General features: G+C 43.3%; 2 long non-coding RNA genes across 4 annotated transcripts; both read left to right on the forward strand.

The window, feature by feature from the left end:
• The first annotated feature begins 7721 nt into the window (after positions 1 to 7721).
• Positions 7722 to 9208, forward strand: LOC309361603. Its single transcript, XR_014164553.1, has 2 exons — positions 7722 to 7799; positions 9074 to 9208. It is a non-coding gene; the product is annotated as an uncharacterized lncRNA (long non-coding RNA).
• Positions 9209 to 9578: 370 nt separating this feature from the next.
• LOC309361556 lies at positions 9579 to 17484 on the forward strand. Of its 3 annotated transcripts, none has more exons than XR_014164493.1 (3): positions 9579 to 10030; positions 14101 to 14230; positions 15503 to 17484. It is a non-coding gene; the product is annotated as an uncharacterized lncRNA (long non-coding RNA). The 3 variants fall into 3 exon arrangements; XR_014164495.1 differs by lacking the exon at positions 9579 to 10030 and having other exon boundaries at positions 13604 to 14230; positions 15503 to 16495; positions 16529 to 17484; XR_014164494.1 differs by lacking the exon at positions 9579 to 10030 and having other exon boundaries at positions 13604 to 14230.
• The last annotated feature ends 147 nt before the right edge of the window (positions 17485 to 17631 follow it).

The raw sequence follows: 17631 nt of genomic DNA on the forward strand, positions 1-17631 counted from the left end.
TTATTCCACCAGCCCAGCTAGATGATCCAGTTCAGCTGGGGGAGGGGAGGGAGTGGCAGACATTGCTGTGAACTGCTAAGTCATTAGACCCTAAGCAATAGATCTCCCAGCAGGCAATGTCAATTTGCACACTAGCGTGAACAAAATGGATTGAAATGCACTCACATAAGTCTCAAGTAAGAAGTGCTGCAGATGCCACCCACAGACTCCACAACTTCTCACCACAGTCTAAGCAGCACTGTATCTGGACAGCATGAGGATGGAAGACTATGTGGGAACCCATTTATCCAAGTTTGAATTCCATCACCACCACCATTATTTTATTTGTATGCTGCCTTTCCATAGTTAAATCCATGCTCAAGGCAGCTTATAGCATGAAAAGATTTTACATACAGTGGTACCTTGGGTTACAGACGCTTCGGGTTACAAACTCCGTTAACCAGGAAGTGGTTGCTCCAGGTTAAGAACTTTGCCCCAGAATAAGAACAGAAATTGTGCTCCTGCGGCAACAGAAGGCCCCATTAGTGAAAGCACGCTTCAGGTTAAGAACCATTTCAGGTTAAGAACGGACCTCTGGAACGAATTATGTTCTTAACCCGAGGTACCACTGTAATTGCAAACATAACAAAAGTAGCTGTAAACAATAAAACACATCAAAAAATACACAGCAGAACCAAACAATTAATACACAAATCATAAGATATAAAAATAGATACAAAAATTAATATCAATAACAGCAACAACCCCCCCCACAACATCCCTCCACATACAGTACCCCAGCCCACAAGTCTTTTCAGAAGTCTCAGCTTTTGTAGGTGGAGTCAGTCAGGGCCCCACCCTCCCAGGCCAGGTGAAAAAAGGCAGCGAGCAGGTCTTCCATGACTCACAGCCAAGATGAAGTCGCTGATATAAGAAAACGGAGACATCATTATCATTTAGTATCACTTGTATTGTAATACAGGCAGATACCGTTTTGCAAGTCTCCAGTTGATGAATGACCACTGACATGCAGGTCCCTTTGGAGCTGGAAGAGAGCAGCGAAGGTGGATTGGGGGCATGGTGGAACAAGGGCATGGCAAAGTGGAGTTGAGTGGGCTTATGTGCACTCTGCCAACACATGAAAGGGCCAGGAATGGAATTCCCATGCTTCTAAGTAGCTTACAAAACATAAAAGCGCTTTGTTCTCTCTCTCTCTCTATACATAATTAAAATACATACTAAAAGAATCCTATTAAAACAGCACAGCAATTAAAAAGGATACTCAAGCTGAGAGGTTAAGGGAATGTTGGTGTAAATGAGAGCATCTTAAAGGTTGGCAGAATGCCAATACAATTGAGGCCTCTTGCAGGGAAAGTACAAAATCAATAAAAAGAATAGCAAAATGCTCTGGTAACAGACATCTCAAGGAGAGAACATCCCCACCTTTGAATCTTAGTTTTCATACAAGGATTGGCATGAGACCCAGGAAAGACTAAAATAAACTTTTATTCACACCTTGCAAGGTTGCAATTCTGTACATATTGATGTGGGGGGGGGGAGGCAGGGTAAGTCCCATTGTACTCAGTGGGGCTTATTTTTGAGCAAACATGCGTAGAATTTCACTTTTATTTATGGAACTTGTTGCCACAATATGTGATGGTGGCCATCAGCTTAGATGGCTTTAAAAAGGGAATAGGAAATAATTGATTGAGAATGTATCTATCAATTTCTCTTAGTCATGATGGTTCTGTACAGCTTTCAGAAACAAGGGCAGGATGGTATTAAATACCACGTGCTGGGAAAAATAGGAGAGTGCTCTTTCCCTCATGTGAGAGTTGGGGGATTGGGAGTTTCTCATGGATATCTGTTTGTCCACTGTTTGGTCATTTGGGGAAAGTGGCCATAGCTCAGTAGTAGGGCATCTGTTTTAAATGCAGAAGGTCTCCAATACAACCAAACCCCCACAACCAAACATCTCCAGGTATAGGCAGAAAAGAATTATCTATGAAATCCTGGACTGCCACTGAACAGTCAGAGTATAGAATTCAGAGCTAGATGGACCAATGGTCTGGGCATAAGGCAACTAGATCAACCATTGGTCTAATCCAGCAGATTTGGATTTGATAGCCCACTTTATTACTACCCTAAGGAATCTCAAAGCAGCTAACAATCTCCTTTTCCCTTGCTGTGAGGTGAGTGAGGCTGAGAGACTTCAAAGAAGAGTGACTAGCCCAAGGTCACCCAGCAGCTGCATGTGGAGGAGCAGGAAAGCAAACCCAGTTCACCAGATTACAAGACTACCGCTCTGAACCACTACACCACACTTGCTCTTAATGTGCTTAAATTACTAAATCATGGAAACTTATATGTATTTAGGAACATGGAGACCCTTCCAGAAGAAGCATTTTACAATGAGAACATTTATGGGAGGTGCCATCTTCTGATGACTCTGCTATTTCAGAACGATTTGGATGAATCAGTCCCAGCAGTTCTGATAAAAGCTCTCTGGACCGTCTTTTCCTCCTTCCTAGATTGGAAAGATGCAGAACATGTAAACCAGCTAAGTGCTGTTTGCCTTCCACAAACAGGGTCTTGGCTTCCCTTAATGGAATTATCCGTCATTGCCTTGCCTTAAGTGGTTGGAAGAGCAGACATGCTCTTGGCATTCACTGGGTGAGCTGCCCTCTAAATGACCCTACCACACACTGCACTAATTCTCTTTGACATGGTCTATGATAAACAACAACAACATCTTTGGATTTCACAGCCATTTTCTTTCTCTTTTTTGCTGTCATTTCCTCTTGCTTTGGTGTTTTCAAGTTCTCTGCAAAAGGTTATTGTTTTAGAAATTGTGTCTAGAGCATTCTTCATTGATTTCCCTTGGCAAGTGTTTTGTTCTTTGTTTAAAAGTGTTTTCAGGAACTTGAAAATGAGTGGAGAAGCCAGGAGAAGCCATTTTGTATTAGGACTGTAAAAAGGAGCCTCTTGGGTGCAAGTGTCATTCCTTGTTCAGTCTGGAACAGCCTGGCCTCAGAACAGGGAGTGGGAGGGAACAGAGGCAACAGACAGGTCTGCCTGAAGGCAAAGATCTGGAAGAGCTCCAAAAGTAGTCAATAGAATGGTCAGTTGCAGAGAATACTTCCATATCCTGGATAGCAGAGAGACTTTCCCACTCTTTGGAGCTTTTTCCAGCCTTGATGACGGTAGGACTCCCTGACTGGAGAGTCATGAGTATAAGTAAGAATTGTTATCCAACTAAATTGTAGAGGAGACCTGTTAAAATAAATAGATTCTGAATATGACTTATTTGGGTTCAAACTCAAGTGTTTATCTACCTTTGGCAATGCAAAAGAAGAGAATGGGTGCAAGTTGGGTATAGGTTTAAGGTATCTGCAAATCAATGTGAATGAAGAAAACTTGTGAGACCAAGCTTCATCTTGTGTCCATGCTTGCACCATGACAGCACACCCACCCACCCCAAAACACATACGATGTCCCACATGGCTCCAATCAGAGGTGGACATCAGGTTGACTTACTCTGAGTTGACCTGAGGACACCCTCTGCCCCAGATCCAGTCCTGAAAAAAGTCAGTTGCGTGTTGAGTCCCACAATGCCACCCACCAAAAAATTCACACTTCACACATGATTTTTTGTTTAAGGTTTTTGGCATAATTTTGGCCACAACTTTATTCAGATACAAAAATGTGAGTGGTTGCTTAGGCATTGGTTATGACTATCTGTCCATGCCCTCAGGGACAGAGCTGGCATACCGGACACCAACAGAAGCCAGTGTGGGGAAACAAGTATGGGTGAGAAAATGAGGCCAGGCAACAGTCCAACACTTCTCACCCTCATGTTCCGGTGGGGCTTGCACGGCCCATGTCCGACTCCGGGGACAAGGACGAAATGAATGGCAAGCCCCTGGATTCCTTTAACGGAATTCCCTTCGCATCATTTGGAGGGATAGGCACTTACCCCTCCAAGCACCAATTTAACCAATGCCTAACCGCCAACCTTACAAGCTGTGACGATTTGCTATGCAGTAGGCAAAAACCAAATGGCACCAGCCAATCAGCCAGATGGCAAAATTCCTACCAGGCCCCCGCACCAAGGCGAACGACCCCATGACAGGCATAGCAAGGTCAAGTGAACATGAAAAAACCACCCTAAAAAAGGGAGGGAGGGCGGGTGATCCAGTGCAAAAATGGCCAAGAGGACGTCTCACGTCTGGCCCCTGTATTTAAAGACTCTGACCCCTCCTCCAAATTGGCAACAATCAAAAATCCCCAGCAACCCAATGTTAACCATTTAAGGCTTGGGTTCCTCATCAAAATTTGCCTAGTCACTGCAGGGTGGCCTGTTTCCCCAACCGCAACACGTGCTCTCTGCTATGGAGAACACGCTGTGCAGGGCTAATATGCAATTAGAGGTTCAGAACTCTAATTGAGCATATAGTTGAGAAGTGATGGGAGAAGATCTTGCATCTCTTTCCTCTGCAACTGAGACTGGGGGTTGCTTCCCTCTAGAACACTCTCTCTGCTCAACAACTGTTGATTGGAGGGATTTTTTTGTGTGTGTGTGGCTTTCCTTCAGGAGCAGAACCACAACCACACCCTACAGGATTGCTCCCTGCTTTCAATAGCTGTTGAGTGGTAAGCGCAATCTGGGTGGGAGAGGTATCATGCAGGAGCAAAGGGAGGGAGGAAGTTAGGCCAAGCTTCTTCTGGAAGATGCAGTTGATGAACAGAAGTAGGTCTTGGCTTTTTCATGGGGTTTCATCCAACATGCCTGATGTCCCATCCACTGGAAGACACAGACTGCTCTGTGCCCCCCAGCACAACCTATAACAATGAGTGGCTGTCTGAACCCAACTCATTCAATGCCAAAGTCCCTCTAAATAATCAAATTTTGTGCACAGTAATAATGTGCAGCCTGATCAACAGCCTAGTTTCCCCACTATTACTATCCTAAGCGTAAGTCAGGAAGGCAAACAAGCTCTGATAAGAATTAATGTCGTTGGCAGCTTTTCTGTTTCCATACAGCTTTATATTTTTAGGAAAAATCTCAAAGCGGTTTACAGCATATTAAATCAATAAAACATAAATAAAACAATCTGAAGAAAGTCAAATATAGAGTATACAGTCAAAGCAACATAACAGAAAAATAAAATATGATCTTAAAGATTTCAAAATAAAGCATTACAAAGGTGGTCAACTACAGAATACATATTTAACATAGTAGGGCTGGTGAGTGTGGGCCCAGCCTCCTAGGCCAGGTGGAAAGGGCCTTGCGGGGAGCGGCCTTCATACTCACAGCCGAGCGATATTCCTTCAGTCTCATGAGGAGCCTCTTCTTTTCTTCTTCTTTACCATTATTAACAATCTCTTATATCATATGACACATTTCATATAGCATATCTCATATAACATATACATAGCTGCACCATGGCTAGCTTGTAGGGTGTCTGCCTGGCCTTTTAAACAGCCCCTGAATGAGGAGCTCACAATGCCTCCCTTAGCTACTCACTGAGGTCACAGAGCCTGTTCTGCTGACCAGCATCCACCTCTCTGCCTGGACACCAGAGCACAGCTAGGTCAGGGAGGGAGCCAGCCAGCCAGCCAGAAGGTGAGAAAGGGACTCCTTCTATAGGAGGGGAAGGCAGCCCAGTGTGTAGCCTCTCTTGCAGACCTTGTGATTTCTTCTTAGGATATGATACATTCTGCATTCTTGTACAATAGACATGGAGAGGGGTGCAGGTAACGTAAAGATGAGTAGCTGTTTGGAAGCTATCATTTTTATCTCCAGTTTAGTTTTACTCATATGAAGGCTAATGCTGTGTAGTATAATGCTGTAGGTGCCACACCATGTATTTTGCTCACCAAGATTATTACCGTTTTCTATAATGTTATTTTCTAATTTATGTGATTCAACTGCACTACATACTCCAGGGAAGCTAAGCTATGTGCCTCCAGATGTCCCTAGACTCCAGTTCCCATCAGTCCTAGCTACCATGGGATTATGGAAGTTGTAATCCAACAGCATATAGAAAGCCACAGATTAGCCATCCTTGGACAGTCAGAGATGCTGTAGCTGGAAACCTCTTGCTCTGAGTTTGACTAGATGACCTCCAAGGTTACCTTTGAACTCTATTGTGCTCAATATTGTTCAATAGTTAGTATGAGAAGAGGGTGTCACTCAGTGCATGCAGAAGGAAATCCTTAGCATACTAGCACCTTCACAAAAGTCTCTCCTGAAGCATATCTGTAAAAAATAATAATGTAGTTTTACTTTTTAAAACAGGTAGAGGAGAAGGACTCAAGAGGAAATTGTGCAGAACTGAGAAGAGCTAGGTACTGGTGTCCTGGAAGTGGATAACTTGCTGTAGATCTGCTAGGTAGTGCTACCTCTTTGGGAAGTAAAGCTAGCTTTACTAGAGCCTTTGAAGCTTATCCATATCCTGCTATTTTGTTTTTCCTTTTGCCTACCTTGCTATTATCAGAAGGGTTTGCCATGTGGCTCAGACCTACATCAAATCTCCTAAGAAGCTCATCAAACCTCTCAGCTGGCACCTGACAGTGTGCCTGAGCTGCTTTAGGTTTGAAGGGTCTCATAGTCATGGGGTTGTCTAGCCTCTCTTGCAGACCTTTGTATGCCAAGTGTAGCTGTTTAAATTACTTTTGAGCAGGCAAACATTTTAGTGATTATTTTGCACTTGCTTATATTCTGATCACCATGTAGATATTTTAGGAGTTGGTGGTATATGAATATACCTCTATCTTTCGATCTATCTATCATCAATCTATCATCTATCATCTATATTGATCTATCAATCTATTGATCTATCTCTATCTATCTATCTATCTATCTATCTATCTATCTATCTATCATCTATCTCACCAAAAATTGCAGAGCATCATGGGAAACTGGGACCTCTTTCTCCCCACCCAGCACGCTACTCAAGTGATAAAACCACAGATTTCAGGAATTAAGAAGCATTTACCACTTTTGGCCTTAGAAGCAAAGAATACTCATTATGGCTAGCAGCTTTTGCCAGCCTTCTCCTCCATGAATTTGTCTGATCTTCTTTTAAACCCATTGGCCTGATCCAGCAGACTCTTCTGATGTTCTTATAGTGGGTTTGCCCAGAGGAAGGGCAACAGAGGTGACCAAGGGTCATTGTGACTCAGAATGTAACAAATACCTGAAAGACTGCCTCCTTCCTTCTAAACTTAAAGGCCCCAACCTTTCCTAATAAGGGACCTCAACCAACCCCTTGATCATTTTGGTTTTTCTTTTCTCCACCTTTTCCAGATCTCAAAGACCTGTTTTGATGTAGAGAGGCCAGGACTGTGCACTGTACAGTATTCCAAATGTGGAATACTCCTTCCCGCAGAGGACGAGAGTTGAAATGCTCAAATGGTTTTGTGACCAAAACAGCTCATGTGATTTTAGGAGGGCCACGGAGTCATAAGTTACTTCTAACTTCTTCATATTCTTTTGGCATCCAGGATAACAACATTTGTCTGATCTTCTTTTAAACCCATTGTGTAGATAATGGTCAACCAGGGTGAACTGATCACCCTTTTCTCACCCCTGGGCTGCTCTTCCACCTTCCATGATGACATCATCTGATTCTGATATTCTCCTCACCCCTTCCTCACATTCTGCAGGGTTACCGTAGAGACAGCAAGAAACAACTTTGCATCATCGCTATTCCGTTGCCCACTTCTTACCGGACATCGTTCAGTAAGCAGTGTGAGGAGTGCTATCATATTAGATAATTGTGGTTTTTGTGTCAGCATTCCTATCAACATGGCAGGTAGGAAATTGTGCCATCTAGATGTTCACCTGTTCTGCTTCATTGTCCCATGAAGCAGACAGAGGAGCCAGCTGAGAAGTTAAGGATTTATAGCTGGGGATGGATGAAATCTTTGTACAACTTAGAGATGGTAACATACATGCAAGTGGATGCTGTGATAGACAGCAAGAGAAAATGGAGAAAGGCAGATTCCCTTAAAAAGCCACCCCAGTTAGTCAAGGTCCCAGTACCCCCCCCCATGGGGCTTAGAGAAGCCATGACTAAGGCCCATTCAATGGCCTTCAGTGGGACTTAGTCTTGAATATATCTTTCACTAGATGTGCCAATAAAGTCTGAGGCTTCTTCAAAATTACATATTTATTTGCAGTACTACTGTCCATCTACATTGCATTTTGTACAACAATGTACATTGCACGTGTCCAAAGCAGCTTACGAACCAAGAGTTTCTAGGGAGCAACAACACAAAATATCAGTTTGGGAGGAAAAGCAGTAGATAAATACGTAAATATCCATAAATGATCTACATTGATTCAGAACCAAAAGCAGTTTGATTAGATTCTGCTCTCATGTGAGCCTGGAATAGCAATTGCTCTTTAGATGAATGACGATCTTGGTCGTCGAATTATAGAAATAGGTGAGCTTAGCAGGTGTAAGATTTAGCCAGGGCCTAAATCTTTAGCCAGGGTGGGCCTCTACCATTGTGGAACATTAGCCCCCATTCCACAGGAACAGAGGATCCCCACTGTCCAGATTGGGAGCCCTGTCCCTATGCTATCAGCCACAAACAAGGAAATGCTTCTGGTCCTCCAGCAGGTAGAACCCCAAACCACCCTGGGATCTCCTTGTACAGGAGTGGTTGCAAACAGAGGTGAACAAAATCCAGGCCTCTTTGCAGAGGATATAATTTTATGCACCTCTGACCCTATCACAGCAGGCAAAGTACTATGTACAGAGTTGGAACAGTTCTCTAGGGTCTCAGGATTGCAAGAAACCTTTAAGAAAGCAGAGGTAATGCTTTTTCATACACCACCCCATTCATATACAACAGGTTTCTACAGCAATGTTGAAGATTCCAATATCTAGGAAAAGTTTTAGATATCTGGGGATGCAAATTACCCAAAATTTGAACAAAGAAGTTGTATCGGTTTAATTATAGTAGAGGTTGGAAAGCTCTAAATATGGATATAATACATTGGAATAAATGAAGACTCTCCATTATGGACAAACTAGTTGTATTGAAAATAATGATTGTACCTCCATTTCTTTTCTTTCAGACTTGGGTGAATGCCTTAGACAGAAAAGAACCCTGAAACCTATCCCTGAGGGTTTCCAAAAAAGCCCGCCCACCCGTGGGAAGAAAGATAGTGGAGACCTGGCCATAAAGGGGATAGGCATACCTAACCCCCCAAAATGAGAACCCCCTAAGGAAAAAAATACCAAAGCCCCAAAAGTGGAGAAAGGGGGCATCAGAGGAAACAAAATAACCCTTGAGGAAAGGCCTAAAAAACACTCCAAAAGCTTATTTCGGATGGTGCCCCCTCCCCAGCCCCCCTCCCCGCCAAAGCCAGCAGCCCAGCTTGGGCAGAGGCTGGCACACCTCTCCCTGCTCATTCATGTGGATTACCGAGTTGTTAGCAAGACCATCTGGCTCTCATCTACATGGGTGGGCACCCCGCCTCTCACCTTTCCCTCCCCACTCGCTGGAGACCCGTGCCCAGCATTGCACATAGACAGCCACCAGTACAGGAAAGGGAAGGGAAGGGAAGGGAAGAAGAGCTGCGGTTTCTTGTTGGAGACGAACTGTAGTTCGGTGGCTAAAACACAATTTCTGCATCCAGAAGGGTCCCAAATTCAATCTCTAAGCAGAGCTTTGGAGATCCATTGCCAGTTTGTAAAACCCTGGAGACAATGGTGGCAGGGACACATTGGTGTCCTGGTTTTGGAAGAACTTTATCTCTCCCTGCCCTGTGGTGGGGTGAATGGTCCCACCCATCTCTCAAAGTTGGCCCCCAGGGGCTTGAGAAGAGAATAAGCAAACAGGACAGGCCTCCCTGCACATCAGATGATGAGTGGCAGCACTGGGTGTGTTCAGTCCTGTTTCCTGCAGGGTTTGGCCAAGTCCCCCAGGGAACTCTCTCATGGATGCCAAGCAGGAAGGACTGAACTCATCACCCATCAGCTGAGCTTCAGGCAGCTCAGTCCTGCTCTTCACAGGGCACAGCGGATGTCAGGTGTGGGGCAGGTGGGCCCGGTTTGGGCAAAACAACCTGGCTGGCCCAACTTGGTCCACACATGGAGGTTCCCTGGTGGTGTAGGCATTGCTGAGCCAGGCAATATAAAGTGTGCAGAGTTGGAACAGTTCTCCAGGGTCTCAGGATTGCAAGATACTTTTAAGAAATTAGAGGTCATGCTTTTTCATACACTACCCCATTCCTTTACAACAGACGTTTACAGCAAGGTTGAAGATTCCAATAGCTAGGAAAAGTTTTAGATATCTGGGGGTGCAAATTACCCAAAATTTGAACAAACAAGTTATATCAGTTTGATTATAGTACATAACAGAAGACTAAAATGTTATCTTAAAAGATTTCAAAATAAAACATTACAAAGGAGGTCAACTACAGAATACATATATAACATAATAGGGCTGGTGAGACTGGGCCCAGCCCCCTAGGCCAAGTGGAAAGGGCCTTGCAGGGAGCGGCCTCCATGCCCCACAGCTGGGCGATGTTCCTCCAGTCTCATGAGGAGCCTCTTCAGTGGGGCTGGTGAGTCTGGGCTTCACCCCCTAGGCTAGTTGAAAAGGGCCTTGCAGGGAATGGCCTCCATGCCTCACAGCTGGGTGATGTTCCTCATTTATGCACGTTTATTTACAATTTACATCCAGCGGTTCCAGGCCTGCCGCCATTAGCTATGATTTGGTCAGTCTGAGTCCCCACCCCTGTCACAATACAATGGGCACCAAAGTCCTTCCTCTTTTACACTTCCATTGTATTTTAACCCTTTTAGCTCTTCTGATTTGGGGAGAAGGTAAGTGGAAATCCCCCCCGATCTCAAACGAAGAGCCCTCTGAACACCAAAGAAGTGTGCGTGCACACAAAAGCTCATACCAATAACAAACTTAGTTGGTCTCTAAGATGCTACTGAAAGGAATTTTTTTATTTTCTCTGAACACTGTTTCTCTACTGGTTGCATAGCAACCCCCTCAATGTCGTCTATCTCTTCTCCTCCCCCTACCTGTGAACTGTCTTGAGTGCTGCTCTTTCTGAGCTAACCCCCTCCTGCTGTATCTGCACTCTTTCGTCTCCAGGGTCAGACTCTGGTTCTCTCTGTACTGGCAGTCCTTCATCTCCAGAGCTTGACTCTTCCCAGGCGTTCATTTCAGCCACGTCCCTGACACTAAGTCATGACAAGACTTGGTAATCTCAGTCTAAGAGTCATGACGTCAACTTCATGGTCATTTTTGTTTTCTCCAGTTATGACCTCTTTCCCTTTCCTGCTTTAGTTGCACAGGTGATTCCAACAAATCAGGGACCACAACATACTTTAAACTGGCATAGCATTTCTCATAGTTATCTGTTTCTTCAGGTAAGGATTTCTGACATCTTTGGTTTTTTCTCCCCACTCCTTTACTGGCTTTGTTTGACCAATAAATTATACTTTCAGCTTCTACTGTATTCTGCCTGACCTTCCTCTGTGTATCTGGCCTAAGCACTTCACTATTCCTTTTCTGCTTTGCCTTCTGAAACAGGGCTGTCAGTTGCTAAATGCTTTTTGTACTCAGTTTACAGTTTACTTGCTTTTAACTGATTCCATCCATCATGTTAATATTGCAAGATTTCAATCCACCTGATTATTCTGAGGATATTTAGAGTTTCTCTCAGTTTTGTGCTATGGAAACTCTTCCCAGTGGGTTCACAGCCTATTCATATATATTTGTCAAATAACTGTCTTGTTTTTGTTTTGTTTTTGGGTTTTTGTTTACTAAAAATTGATTACCTAACAAATCTGCCAGAAGCTGGTCAAAATATTGGGTCAGATCCTGGAGAAATAAAGTGTCCCATCAAGGGTTGGATGGCGCAAGCTTACAACTCTGTCTCACTCTGGTCAGTGCCTGCATGGAATTATTCCAGGCTCCCATTATAAGGCATGCTGAATTTTCTTAAAGTAGAATGGAATGTACATGTAATAACAGAGTGCAAATATTCTCTGAAAATTAAGCTATGCAAATATCCTTATTTCCCAATCCTGTTCAGTGCCATTATTTCTCTTAACTACTACCCTACCTCCTCATAGCAATTACTGAATCATCCTGTCTGAATTGATCACATGAGATAGATATATTACCCAACCAGGGATTCTTATGTATTAATTCAAATATCTATGCTTTCCACTTTATTTCTAAAGAACCCATACCCTATACAGATTTCCTCAACCTGGTGCTCTCCAGGTGTTTTGGATAGCAACTCCTGTCATCCGTGATAGAATATACCATGTGCTTGATAGGAGTGATAGTGTCACCAAACCATGGTAACTTGGCTGTTTTGAAATCCGGAGAGACAAATGATATCCCATATGCTATAGGACTTTCAATAAGACACGTCGGAGACCAGATCTGGGTTCACACACCTTTCATGTAACATTTATTTCATATAGTCAAGTATACATTAATGCATTGGTACCAAGAGGTTCAAACACTCACACATTCACACAAATACTCACACAAGGCCCTTCACGTGGGTTGATCAAGCCTCACGTAAGAGCTGTGGGTGTCTGGTTGTAGCGCTGGTCCCGGCAACACTGAGGGTAAGTAGACTGCCCTTTTTATAGTCTTCCCCCTTGGCATCTATGGGCTGGCTTTTAGAATGACTGAGTTTCCACCACTCTCCTCCTGTTCTCCTTCTGGACCACCACATCACCTTTGCTGTTGTACCTCAGAAATACATACGTGTTTCAGGTCTTTATCATCTGCCTGTGGCCCACTGCCAGTTCCTCCTTGTCTTTGTTCTTTTCAGAGGATATTTATTACTGTTGTTCATCGCCAGTTCCACCCTGTTTTTATCAGGGGATTTTTGCATCAGGGATTTTTTGCTTTCATTAAGTAAAACCAATGTTCTTTGGGACACAGTTATACATTTTTCCTTGATATAACCAGTTTCTCACTTCGCCTGCCAGCATATCATGCTTTGTGAATTCGCCATCTTCCTTGGACCCAACATTCATACATGACAATAGTTCAAAACATCTGGAAGCCAATGGTAAAGAAGGCTATGCCATGCTGTGTAATCAATCAGGTTTTATAATGCAATGATGTAAGCAAAGCCAAACAAATGATGATGAGATGTCAATGTTATATATGTGGGATTTGCAGCCAAAATCACAAATGCACATTTTGCTAGACAAGCACAGAGCTAGTTTTTGAACTTCCGAGAGGGGACCCTTTGTGTGTGATCACCTCCTTTGCCTCCTCTGCTCACCTTTGCCCTCATGGAAGCACATGACTAACAACATGTGGCCCCGAATAAGAATAAGAATAAGAATTTATACCCCAGCCTCTCTGGGCGGCTTTCAACAAAATATTAAAATACAATAGTCTATTAAACATTAAAAGCTTCCCTAAATAGGGCTGCCTTCAGATGTCTTCTAAAACTCTGGCAGTTGTTTTTCTCTTCGACATCTGGTGGGAGGGCGTTCCACATGGTGGGTGCCACTATCGAGAAGGCCCTCTGTCTGGTTCTCTGTAACTTGGCTTCTCGCAGTGAGGGAACTGCCAGAAGACCCTCGGCACTGGACCTCATTTTACACATTTTTATAGATAAATAAGTAGTCTTTGGTCCCAGACAAAAGGTGCTTCCCCCGCTGGAATGTATTATTAAGAAGAGAAGCTCTAATATAGGTGTTAGGGCCAGAGTCAGACACGGATCAGCACTAAAGTAATAAGTCACTGATGCCAGTGAAATTAAGGTTTCTAGTGGTTGTGGCTTTACAGGGGCAATTGGCTGATCACAATGGGAAAATAAGATCCTGGACCAGATGGACCTTTGGCTTGATCCAGAGGTGGTTTTTCTTACAATGTTCATTCTCTCTCTCTCTCTCTCTCTCTCTCTCTCTCTCTCTCTCTCTGTGTGTGTGTGTGTGGTGTGTGTGTGTAGATGAACACATACATGCACACAGGACAAAGTTCCTCAGTCCTCCCAATCTTTTCCTCCCATATCCTTGTGATGCACCCATTCACTCACAATGCTCTGGCACCAGCCTACTTTTTCACAGTTATAAACACAAGCCTTTCTATTAATTTCAGATGATGCATTTTCTATGCCTAGCTATGAATAAACCAGATCAATGCCAGTAACATGCTTTATTGGTCCTCCCATGAAATGAATTTGTAGAGAGACAGGCCACGAGATGGAGTCGACATGCAGATGAGATTGGTAAGTGAGAGTGTATTGATTATTTTCACCCCAGGCCAGGCAGTAATTCCAACTGGTGCCAGTATTTCCTCTTGCTTTGGTTCATTATTTATGCGATAAAAACACTATCCCAATGATAACAACACGTTTCATTTCCAACCCCAAGCATAAAGCATCAACACTTAAGATTGTGAGAGGTGAGCAGGAGGGTGGGGGGAAAGGGGGATGGCAGAGATTTTTTTTAAAAAAAAAAACACACAAGAAAACAAGTGCTAGAGAAGCTGAAAACTGCTGAGCCTGGTCTTGTGGCTTTTTATGCCCTCCAAAAGGAAGATTGAGAGCAGGTGTTAGATTACCAGGCTCTTTATTAATAACTCAAGGCTTCTAAAAGAGGTGGATTGATGGCACACTCAGCGCTTAGCCAGTGAATAAAACCCTAGGTTCAGCATGCAACTCAAATCCAACTCAAACATTTTGCTCCATCAACTGCCTGCCTCTCCTCAACAAAAAGAAGCCCTCTTCAGGAAGAAAAGGGATCCAGCAAATAAAATTGGATTCTTCTTCCACATGAGCATTCTAAATAAATAAATAAATAAATAAATAAATAAATAAATAAATAAATGAATGTCAAGGCTTTGCTTAAAAACCAGAGAGATTTCCTTTGTCAGACTGCAGGAACACTTGGGAAACGAGTGTCTTCTGGTGTCACCCACCATCAGCTTGCTTTGCAAGAAAGTCCAAGCTTTCTGGCTCCTTTGATGAAATAACTGAAGGTTGTTTTAGAACAGAGATAGCCAACATTGTGCCTTCCAGATGTTGTTGAACTCCATCAGCCCCAGACAGCATAGCCCAAGGTCAGGGAAGATGGGGGTTGGAGTTCAATAAAATCTGGAGGTCACAATGTTGAAATGCCTAGTGCTTGGTTTAGACCAGGGATAGCCAACATGAAGCCCTTCAGATAGTGTTGAACTGTAACTCCCACCATTATTGCTGACTGTTGGCCATGCTGGCCTAGGCTGATGGAGTTTGGAGGGCACCATGTTTCTATCCCTGGTTTAAGACAAGCTTCAGGCATTTCATCAAAGGAGGCATCTTGTGAAAAGACTTTATCTTTTCCATAACCCAAGTGCAATGGGGGAACTTGAGGGGGGCAGCATTAAAGCAAAAACCTGTACAGTAACAAAATGCATATTTCACATCACCTTTATGAGAAAAAAAATGAGATACATATCCCTCTTAAATCTCTTAACCAGCTGCCAACACCACTTCTCTTTCTGATTCCTTTTTTCCTAGCTGTGGAAATTAATCTGAAGCAGTGGTGGACTTTGAACTCTCAAATTTGAGTGGCACCCTGTGCAATGCTAAAATTCAGCGACCCTCACCCCCACCTCTTGCATTCTGTTGTACATCATTGCTGCAGCGTCTCCTGTGGTGCTGGTGCAAATATGTAAGACCAAACCAGTTGCTATACCCTAAAACTACCTTTATCTGAAGGTAGGGTAGTCCTCCGAGCACACCTTTGGTCTGTTCAGGTCAGAGCCCAATCTGTAGCTTCCTCTGAACTCTTCTTATAAGCTCAAAGCAAGCTAGGTAAGTAGGTGAGACAGACTCTGAGATAGCATAATACTTAGTTAGATAAATACTTCTAAAGTTGAGCCTTTTATTAAAGGGATTGTAATAAAGCAAGTAAGAGATATAGGCGGTAACAGTAAAAACAAAACAAAAAGCAGTGGTTATAAAGTAGTCCTTACACTTGATTTGGTCCTAAGCTTAGCTTCAGTAAGTTTTATACAACAATTTGTCAATAGCATGGGTTCCATCATGGAAGGGAACAAGGAAGTTTCTCTAAGATTGTTCAAACTGTCCATGTTTATGTTGTTTTCCAAGCTGCAGGTGATGAGTCACCCTCAGTCAGATGAAGCTCTGGGATTCTTAGGTTCCACATGTGCACATGGATGACAATATTTAGCACACATGTTTGTTTGTTTATTACATTTGTATATCATCATATACCTGTAGATCTCAGGGCTGTTCATATCATCATCATTATCATTTATTTATATGCCACTCATCTGACTTGGTTACCCCAGCCACTTGGGGCGGCTACCAACAAATTAAAGCACAGTAAGACATCAAACATTAAAAACTTCCCTATACAGGGCTGCCTTCAGATGTCTTCAAAATGTCAGATAGTTGTTTATTTCCTTGACATCTGATGGGAGGAAGTTCCACAGAGCCGGTATGACTACCGAGAAGGCCCTCTGCTTGGTTTCCTGTAATTTTTCAGTGAGGGAACCACCAGAAGGCCCTGGGAAGTAGATCTCAGTGTCCAGGCTAAATGATAGGGGTGGAGATACTCCTTCAGGTATGCAGAGCCAAAGCCATTAGGTAGGGTTTACCATATGTCCATTTCCCCCCAAATACATCCTCTTTGAGGGGAATAAAATTTGTGTCTGAGTGGATTTTTAAAATCTGGCAAATATCTAGGCTTTCTATTCTTGCAGAGCACATGGATCTCAAGCAAGCTTTTGCCATATGTGTAATCACAGAGATTTCCCGACCTGGCTGCGTATAGTTACTTTTGCAACATTGCCAGTTGCCGGTGCATGCATCTGGAGTTGGTTCAGGCTCCCTGCCTCCTCCACTGACCAACCCAGAAAAGGGAAAGCAGTAAGTGTTGTAAGATTCGGGCTGTCTCACATGGGGACAGGTGTGTGTGTGTGTGAAATTTAAATTAGAAACCTAGCAGAGTTTCCTGTTGCTTCCACAGCAGCCAGAACTGGGAATGTTTGCAAGAAGACACAGGTGAGCGGCAGTTAAAAGAGAATAAGGGGAGTTTATTTTCTCTCTCTCTCTCTTTCCATTTGCCTTCCCTGTTTCTATGTTTGCTGAGAAAAATGCTTGGTGTGGGGGTTATAGGAAGTGAAGGGACTGTGTGTGAAGAGGAAGGATTTGCTCGGGTGAGTGCAAATGTTCATTAATTCCTAGAAATTGATAGAAGATTCAAGAAGCAGTGAAGTGCTGATTGTTTTGTCTGTCCAAGGACATTTTCTATGGAAACCGTTTTCTGGACATGCACAGTTTCTGCAGAACACAGTGATCTGTTTCTCAGTCTGTTTTATCTCTCCAAGCTGACAACATGGAGAGAAAGAGATTTTGCACCTTGGAACTTTAAGTGTACCTTCACCAGTGGCTGCGGTGAAAGCCTGTGTATATAGCTGAAACCATTTACGTGTTTATGACCAGCAAGTAAAGCAATTACTTGTTGAACTTTATTGTCTCTATTGTTTGTTTTACTCCATGGGCTAGAGCTCCTATGCACTTCAGAATAACGTGTGTCAGTCTGCTGATTTATGGTCCCTAGCACTTGCAGTGAAAGTGTGCCAGACCCCTTTTTATGGTTCGAAGATCATAAATCCTTA

Source organism: Podarcis melisellensis (assembly GCF_964234715.1).
Source record: "Podarcis melisellensis genome assembly, chromosome: Z".
Taxonomy (NCBI): domain Eukaryota; kingdom Metazoa; phylum Chordata; class Lepidosauria; order Squamata; family Lacertidae; genus Podarcis; species Podarcis melisellensis.